This window comes from Vombatus ursinus, unplaced genomic scaffold, assembly GCF_900497805.2.
Source record: "Vombatus ursinus unplaced genomic scaffold, bare-nosed wombat genome assembly UNPS02014781.1, whole genome shotgun sequence".
Taxonomy (NCBI): domain Eukaryota; kingdom Metazoa; phylum Chordata; class Mammalia; order Diprotodontia; family Vombatidae; genus Vombatus; species Vombatus ursinus.
In genome coordinates, this window is record NW_020954559.1 from 13,979,768 (window position 1) to 13,989,968 (window position 10,201).

Below are 10,201 nucleotides of genomic sequence, written 5' to 3' on the forward strand. Positions count from 1 at the left end.
ACAGTGGGTATCTCGAAGATCAACTGAAATAGTGCGTAATAGTCTCCTGTAACCATAAATATCTACACAAATGAGGTATTGTGATTATAATTTTTTTTTTCTGTGTGGGCTCCAGGCTCTGCTTTTGCTCATAGCAGTCTAATAAAGAAACATGTAAATGTCACAATCCACCGCTGTGCCACCTTCCCACTATGATGGTAATCCCCACGTGAACTGATCTTCTGAGTAACTCACTAATGCCAGATAATGTCACATTCCAACACACTACCCACCTGGCATATGTCATTGCACCAGAGGGCTGCCTTACATTAGGACACCAAGCCATCTCCAGGGTCCTAGAGGGCAGAGCTGATCTAGAACAGAAGTACAGGGAACCTCCCCCTCTTCCTTTTCTGAAATTTATGGGAAAAAAACTCAACCCCTTTGGAGTGCTCTTCATCTAGATTCGATTCAGTCTTGGCCTGAACTCAGTCCTCTCTTTTCTCTTTCTTTACTTTTCCTCTTCCTCCTCCCTTCCCTTTACCCCCATCCCAGATTGAGTTCCAGAGAAATCCCTTCCTCTCTTTGCTCTCCCCCACTTTCCACTGTCCTCTCTCCCCTCCTTCTAATTCATCTCTGGCTAGGAGATCTCCTCTTCCCTGCTTTCTTTCCTTCCTCCTCCTCTCTCCTTCCCCAAACCCACCTCTTCTCTCCCTCCCCTAAACAACTCCATTTGGATCAGATCATCCAGCCTTCACTGATATTGATGAGAGCAGGTGGGGAATCCTGCACTTCAGGGACTGAAGAAGGTGGGTACTACTAAAATCATCAAACTTGAGAAGCAAATTATATATATGTAGATATAGATATAGATATAGAGAGAGAGAGAGAACGAACACGAATTGATGATGATTCCAAGGTCTGAGAGACTAAAAGAATGGTGGTGGCATAATAGAAATTTTGTTGAGTATTTAAAAATACACATTGGATGAAACTATTCAGATATAATATGGCTATTGCTGATACCTATAATCTCTCTGTCTCTCTCTGTCTCTGTGTGTGTGTATGTGTGTGTGTGTATATATATATGTATATATATATATATACATATATATATATATATATCCTCCCACATCCAATCAGCGTTTCTCCCCTTCTATTCACTAACTTAATTCAATACACTGGTTCAGTCTCTTATCACAGCTTGTTAAACAGCTGTAATAGCTTTCTAATTTGTACTGTAAAACAATATTACCTCTCCGCTCCAAGTCATCCTCCACAAAACTACCAGAATAACCAACCTAAGGAATAGTTCTGACCATGTTCCTTCCTTACTCAAAAATCTTCAGTGGCTCCCTATTGCCTCTAGTACAAAACAAACTCCTCAGCCTGAAATTGAAAACCATCTACAAATGAAAGACACAATCTGCCTCTAACTTACCTTTCCAGACTTATTTCACATAACTCCTCTTCACATGCTCTGTTCTAGTCAAACTATTTCCCAAACACAAGATGCCACCCACCTACATGCATTTATACAGGCTGTATCCATGTCTGGAATGTATCTTCTTTTCATCTTACCTGTAAACAATCTTTTCTTCCGTTAAGGTTCATATCAGGTGCAATGTCTTCTGAGAAGACTTTCCTGATCACCTCCCCCACCCCCACAAAGGTGTTTTTCTTCCTTCTCAAATTGTCCTAAAGCATTTTGTCTGGATCTCTCCTTGTTCCCAACCCATTTTGTTTTGTAATGTACAAAACTGTATTGTGCCATTTCCTTCCCTAGTATACTATAAACTCCTTGAGGACAAGAATTGCTCCCTTTTTTCATCCTACTGTAGGCATGTGTATGTATTGCCCACATAGATGTGTCTATATGATCTATTCTAATGTGGTTCTACATAGAAACATGAAAAGATATTTCTAAGTTCTCCTCTGTCCACCTTTCTCCAAGGGGAATTTTGGTTCCTATTAGAATTGGACATAGGACATCGACACCAGAAGCTAGCCACTCTGCTCACCTTAGAGAAACGGTGTAGGGATAGAATTATATCTCTTTGGCTCTCTAAATATTATTAGTGTGGGGGAGATATTTTTAGGTTCAAGCTATACTCCTGACTGTATCCCCTAATGGACCTTAATAAGAAAGGAGTGCCCCAAGTCACCTATCCAGGACCTGACTCCCTTCCCACCAAAAAAAGTGCCAGTTCCACAAAGACCACATATAGGCCATAGCAAACAAATCCATTTATCCAAGCAAAAAGAAATCAGAGAAGTGAAAATGTACCAAAGAGTACCCAGAATAAACAGGCATACCCACTGGGAGCAAGATATCTCAGTTCAACTAAATAGAGAGTTCCAGATCTCACCCGAGGGCAAATTCTCTATTGTCTCTAAAGTAGTAGAAAGCTGGGCCATCATCAATATGCCAACTCTCCTACATCTTGGCTTCTTTTCAGTCTTTTTCTCCCTAAAGAAAATCTGGAATGGAGGGTCTCCTACCTCAAAGCCCGAAGCTACATCTCTTCTATCTCTCTCTCTCTCTTTTTTTTTAGTGAGGCAATTGGGGTTAAGTGACTTGCCCAAGGTCCCACAGCTAGTACACGTCAATTGTTGGGTATGAGGCCGGATTTGAACTCAAGTCCTCCTAACTTTAGGGCCGGTGCTTTATCCACTGCGCCACCTACCTGCCCCAACATCTCTTCTCTCTCAAGCTCTCACCAACCCCTCACACAGGTATGGAGGATTGAATAACCAATCTCCACCAATAAGAAGAGTCTTATGCAAATAGGTTTTGAGCCATAGGATACAGTGCACTAATACCCATAGTGCCTACTAGCTGTATCTTGCAAATAGTAGGAATTTCCTAAATGTTGAATTACATTTAAATGACTGGTGCTTCTATGGACTGTTAGAGACTGAGAGAGTAGCTTTGTCCAATGTCATCCACAAAACCTATTTAGAAATAACAAAAAAACTCTATAGAGATGCCAGGATCATGAATCCTGCAATTCAAAAATGAATTCAGTGCTGATCACTAGCTCATCAGGCAAGGCAAAATATGCAACATCATTTTCTTTTCTTTGGAAAATTCTGTTCTCTCTCAAGCAGAACATAGTTAATTTTATCTGACTTTTCTGCAGATGCAGTTTTCTGTAAACTTAGCAGCCAAGGAATTATTTTCTAACTATGGCATATTATTAACATACCTCAGTCCTCCTAAGTTTCTCCATGTTCTCCAACTCAAGCAATCTCTCTGAAGACACAGCAGCTTGTAGTGAGATCCTACAATTGGAAGATGCCAAAGAGTAACTTCAAGAGATAGTCCCAGGCTTCTGCATGGATCTGTCCTCCTCTCCCTGATGCAGGAGATCCCAAGCATATTTTGGTAAGAATGACTCTCCTTTCAGAAACTTGGAGAATAGAGGACCTTCAAAGGAAAAGAAACAAGTCGTCCCAAGATTTCTAAAAGTCCCTCTCAGAGACTAAATGAATGGAATGAACAAATAAATAAGTGAATGCATGAATGAGCATGCATTTATTAAGCGCTTATTATGCACACAGAGACAGAACTAAAAATCCAAGATCCAGGAAGGGTTATCTCATTTAGTGATGTCCCAGGAATAGTTCTAAGAACTGAGGGCACAAGGTATAAGCTCAGTTAGGCAGGTAGGTGGCATGGGCAGCTAGGTGGCATAGTAGAGCACTAGGCCTGGAGTCAGAAAGACTCATCTTCCTGAGTTCAATCTGGCCTCAGACACTTACTAGCTGAGTGACCCTGGGCAAGTCACTTAACCCTGTTTGCCTCAGTTACCTCATCTGTAAAATGAGTTGCAAAAGGAAATAGCAAACCACTCCAGTATCTTTGCCAAGACAACCTCAAATGGGGTCACAAAGAGTCAGACATGATTGAAAAACGACTAAATAGCAAAACAGGCACATTCAAGAAATCATGAAGAATCCCAGAGTTGGAAGACTTAGGAAGCCATTTGCCCAACCTGTACCTGTGCAGGTATTCTCTTTAAAAAAATTACTGTAAGTGGTTGTCCAACCTTCAAATGAAAATTTAAATAATATTTAAATAATTAAATAATATATTAATTTATTTAAATTAACCTTTAATTTAACCCCATCTGGTGAGAGGGAGTCAAACATGTAATTCAAAATAAGGGGAAACTCATGGACATTGAGTATGACTGTGGTATACACTCTGGACATGGCTAGGCCACTCCCCTACCCCTCACCCTGACTTGCCAGATATTCTGGAAATTTTTAATGTGGCTTTTATTGAAATGAAAAACAGCTGAATTGTCTAATCTCCAACCCAAATGAACATTTCACAAGTCAGGCCCCTCATTCTTTCCGGAAAGTGATTCATCATGTCTCGTAAATATGATAAATTCTGAGTGTTTTTACTTTTCCATCTCCAGACCAGAACGGCTTTATTTTGGCCATTGCTGTCCTCAGTTATAGTCACCAGAGGGCAGACTTTCATACCTCTCCACTGGCTGTTTGGCTTGGTTTTCTGAAACATTACCCAGACATAAATCAATGCACTTTTTAATCCAAGAGCAAGGTTTGTTATTGAAACAAGTCTGTTTCCATTTGGGCAGATAAAGCCCCCCTTTAGAGAGAAGAGAAATAGAATCACCTATGTGATTTCAAAGGCCAAATAGTCCCAAAGGAACACTCTCTGGAGCTCTTTTACCCTAACTGGGCTAATCAATGCCTAGAATTTAGAACTTCATTGCTTTACTAAAGACTTTGATTCCTGTTGCAAAGAAAACAAATCCCACTCTGAGAGGTACTCTTTAAAATGTCTTCAGTCATTTACACTTCAGTGTGAATGAGTTGGGGATCCTTTTCTGACATGTTTTGATGGAGGTAGAGGCCCCAGGAGGTATGGAAAGACAACAGTGATAAAGACACTTTAAATTCCTATAGTGCTCTTATTATCTCATTTAATCATCCAGATAACCCTGTAAGATAGGGAGGGCAAATATTATCCCCATTTGAAAGATGAGGAAATGAAATCTCAAAGAAAAAAAACTAATTGAATGGGAGCCAGTTAGTCTGAGTTTTAATCTAAGCTCTGCCACAAGTAACCACGGGACCCTGGGCATGTGACATCACCTCTCTGGGCCTCAGTTTCCCCACCTATAAAATTAAAGGTTCAAAAAATCATTTACTAGAAAGTACATTGGAGATCATCTAGATACAATCCAATAAAGAGAATTATTAAATCTCTACTATGTGGCAAGGCACTTTGCTAGGTGTTAGAGATACCAAGGCAAATGAAAAGTAGCCCTTGCCCTCAAGGGGCTTACATTCTACTGGGAGGATGTATTTGTATAGATAAATATATACTCTATATAACATAAATATATACCATAATTTGAGGGGGAAAGAGATAAGGGAATCAAGAAAAGCTTTTTGTAGGAGATATAATATCATCTGAGCCTTAAAGGCATTCCAGGGATTGGGAACTGTCTGTGCAAGAAGATGGAAACAAGTTCAGGAAATAGCAAACAGGTTACTTTGGTTGGAAGATAGGAAGTTTAACTCTATCTCCTGTCTTCACACCTTTGTATAATACATATATATGTATGTATACACACATACACATACATATATGTGTATTACATATATGTATATAGAGATAAATAGCTATATATACCCTTGCCTGGAATGCACTCCCATCCCTTGTTTCTTCTAAAACTGTGCTTAGACAACACTTTCTATATGAAGCCTTTCCTAATTCCTTACTCCCTTTTCTGAGTGCCCTTCCCACAAAAAAAGTATTTTATATTAATTTTGTATCAACCTATTTAATTACTTGTTTTTTTCAATAGAATATTAAGTTCTTGAAGGCTTAGACTATCCATCAGTGCCTAACATAGAACTTGGTAAGGGTATATTTAATTTTTGTTATTCAGTCATTTCTGTCATGTCTAATCTTTGTGATCCCATTTCAGGTTTCTCTTGGCAAAGATAGTGGAGTGGTTTGCCATTTCCTTCTCCAGTTCATTTTGCAGATGAGGAAACTGAGGCAAACAGTTAAGTGACTTACATACTGTTAGTACACATCTGAAGCTGGATTTGAACTCAGGTCCTCCTGACATGAGGTCCACCACTTTATCCACTGTGCCACCCATCTGCCCCAATATTTAATAGATAGGTATATTTAATAAACACTTATTTAGTTCTTGCTTGTGTGCTTGATAAAAAGAAGTAATATACAACAAACCTGGATAGAATGGCTAGAATCAGACTATGGAAGATTTTACATTTCAACCACAGATTCAGAGAGGTCAAGGGCCTTGGCCAAAGTCACGTAGCCAAGGTCAACTGTAGATTTAGTGATTAAAACAGATGAAAACGAAGATGACTTCAGTATTGTTAAGGCCCCACCCTGAGTGTCACCAGAACAGAAGAAGTATGAGAGCTGAAGAATGTTTGATAACCTGTCATTTACACTATTGCTTTTCTTCCTCGGGGTACTTTCTACTTTTGCTAACACCTGGCTTGGACTTCATCTTTCCTCAAACACAACCTAGTACCAGTGTACAGTTCCCAAATCGGAAAGAAATCCATTTTGACTTACAAGAAATAAGTTGTATAAAAGAACAAATTTTATTAAAAATGGAAAACATGACTCACATAACTTTAGGCTGCCAACAAAGACAGCCATGATTTCACCCTAGTTAGGGAAAAGAGAAGTTCCCAAGCTGTTTCCATTTACATTTGAGATAACCAGAGGAAAACGAGGACTCTTTCCCAGAGAGTCTGTACTCTACCCCTACAAATCCAGTCAGTCAGAAAGGGGATGGTCTGTCGACTAGAACTCAACCTTCCTCCCTCATACTCTCTCAGGCTGCCATCCCTCTACCCCAACTCTCATGAAGCTCAGACCCATAGAGTAGTCACAGGAAAGGGAGCAGGAGTGGTGTGGACCAGACCCTCCCTCCCTCCAACCTCTGCAGCCAGAAATCCTCCTGTCTTATTCTCCCTGAGGTCTACCTCCTCCCCTCCAGCTCTTACAGGGGGTAGAGTTGGATGTGGGAGAGTCATGAGGCATGAAAACAACAGTTTTTGGACTGAGTTGAGGAGGAAGTGTACCCCAACTGAGCCAGAATTAGCACACACACCCTCCCCCAATATATTAGGGGCATCAGGAAAGCCACAACTTTCCTGCCTTAGCTGCAGCTCTGATGATAATGTTATCTGCTTTTCTATACACACTGCCCAGAAGAACTAAAAATGACATCTGTAAATTGAAGGGGGTAGGAGTCTAAGGTCCCTTCCAATTTTAACTCTATGATCCTATGTCCAGAAATGCCTTGAAAGAAGTTGATTCCTAAGCCTCTGAGCATAAACTTTGGCTTCTGAATGTTTCAAATATGCCCTGTTCTGATGAATACATATACATATACACACATATGTATATGTATACACACATGTGTGTATGTATATACACATATATACACATACACACCCATTTTCATTCTCCACTAGAGTGCTCAAGGTGGAAGGAGAGGTGAAGAAATACCTGAAGTGCTAAGGAAGGAGATTTTCTATTGTCCTTGAACTGTTATTGAATAAACATTTATTGAATAAACATTTATTGAACATGTACTATGTGCCAGACACTGTACTAACCTCAAGAATGCCAAAAAATAAAAAGGCAAAACCACTCCCTGGCCTCAAGGAGCTCACAATCTAATGGAAGAACCAAGGCAGAGAATGAATTGTTTAAAATAACAATACACTTACCCTTTAATACCCTTTAAGTTTTATGAAACATTTTCCTCAAAAAGCAATCTCCTGAGGAAAGTAGTATCATATAAGTTTTATTATTCCTGTTTTACAGATGAGGAAACAAATCCTCAGAAGTTAAAGAGCTCAGAGGAAATTGAAGGACTTCCCAAGGTCACACATCCGGTATCACAGAGATTAGAATCCAGTTCTCCTGTCTCTAAGTCCAGTGATTTCCCACTGTACCACAACTGTTTGCACAGCTCTACCCTCCACTTCCAGAACTACAGGTTTTTGATAAAGTCTTACAAGCTCCTTTCCAGAAAAGGTCCTAGTAAGACAGATTACTGCCAGACCCTATCCTTGAAGGACAGTTAGAGAAAATGATGCATTTTGGGAGAAAAAAGCACAAGTATCCTTTGCACCTGTCTCCAATTCCACATCCTAACTGTGTGATGGTTGGAGCCATTGCTGGTACCCTGACAGCCCCACCTCTATGGAGGAGCACTGGAAAAAGAATTCCCTAGCCATGCAGCTGTGAACAAGTTGCAGTGTTAAGGAGTCTTCCTCTAATTAGGAAGATTAGGCTGTCTTTTCTCAAACTTTTCATTCTATTAAGACCCCTTCCTAGGCATCCTTGTCCAGGTCTCCTCAAACTGGGGAGTAAAAGAGGTATTAGGGTACAAAATGAATCAGGTATGGGATAGTTAGTTTATTCCTACACAGAGAAAAATGCTAACTACGGTAGGGGGGGAAGAGGAGAAAAAAATCATTGTTCATTAATGGAATGATTTCCACAGGATTCAGTAATTTAACTAATAACTATAGTTATAGTTGGTTTGACTAATATTTAAACACTATTAGGACATAAGTTTTTCCTTTTTATAACTTTTTTTTTATTTTTAGGCAGTTGGGGTTAAGTGACTTGCCCAGGGTCACACAGCTAGTAAGTGTCAAATGTTTGGTCTGAGGCCGGATTTGAACTCAGGTCCTCCTGACTCCAAGGCCTGTGCTCCATCTACTGCACCACCTAGATCCCCCCTTTTTTTAACTTTTTAAAAAATTATTTATTTGGCATTTTATTTTTCTCCAATTACATATAAAAACATGCAAGGAAGATGCTATTATTATCCCCATTTTATAGTTGAAGAAACTGATATGAACAGAAGTTAAGTGACTTGCCCAGGGTCTCACATCTAATAAATGTCAGAGGCTGGATTTTAGTTCCAAATTCTCTCTCTCCCTCCCTACTCCTTTCACTGAGAAGGTTAGCAATTTGATATATGTCATGCAAAACATATTTCCATATAAGTCATATTGTAAAAGAAAACATAGACCAAAAAAACACCCTCCCAAAAAAAGTTTTAAAAAAAGTATGCTTCAAACTGTATTGAGTCCATCACTTCTTTCTCTGGGGATGGATAGCATTTTTCACCGTTAAGTCCTTAAAAATTGTCTGTATTGCTGAGAATAGCTAAGTCATTCACAGTTGATCATCTTCCAATTCTGCTGTTACTATGGACAACATTCTCCTGGTTCTACTCATTTCACTTTGCATCAGTTCATGTAAGTCTTTCCAGAATAAAACAGTTTTTCAATCACCTTGGTACTACACTGTCCAAACACCACTCTGGTGAAAGCCTGCCAGGGAAACAGCTCCCTTTTCAGGGGCTATCGCCTCCCTCCCACCATCACTGCAACTAAAACCAGTAGATACTTCCAATGCCACTCAAAGACTTCCAGATCTTTCAAGCACTCAATGTCTCATCCTCAAGGAAAGGAAGCACACAAAAGAGGCAGAAGCCACCAGTGACCCAGGGGTTAGTACCCCTACTTGTGGCCCCTGGCTCTAGTTAACACATGCTTGGTATCACTATGACATTAGAGAAGGACCCTGTCCTTCCTGCATCCTCTACAACATCCACCTGTAGAACCGAAGGAGAGAATAAGGCAGCCAGGAGCTATCTCTTATTTTAGAATAGATAACATTTACATAGCACTTTAAGGTTTACGAAGTGCTTTATAAATATTATCTCATTTTATCCTCATACAATCCTAGGAGATAGGTGCTATTATTATCCCCATTTTACAGATGAGGACACTAACTAGGTGGCACAGTGGATAGAATGCTGGGCCTGGAGTTAGGAAGACCTGAATTCAAATCCAGCCTCAGACATTTATTACATGTGAGACCCTGGGCAAGTCACTTCACCTCAGTTTCTTAAATGATAAAATGGGGATAATAATAGCACCTACCTTGCAGGGTTGTTATAAGGATCACTTAGCTGACTCTTCTTTTAATAGATACACCATCCTACCTCCCCAGCTACTGTCACAGGGATGGGGGATGACTCAGGGACTCTCCCATCATATCAAGCCCTTTCACTAATGAGTCACCATATGGCCAGAAGCAGAGTTCCCCAGGCTGCCTTGTGGGTGACTAGAACCAGGTAGGGAATATCTATGT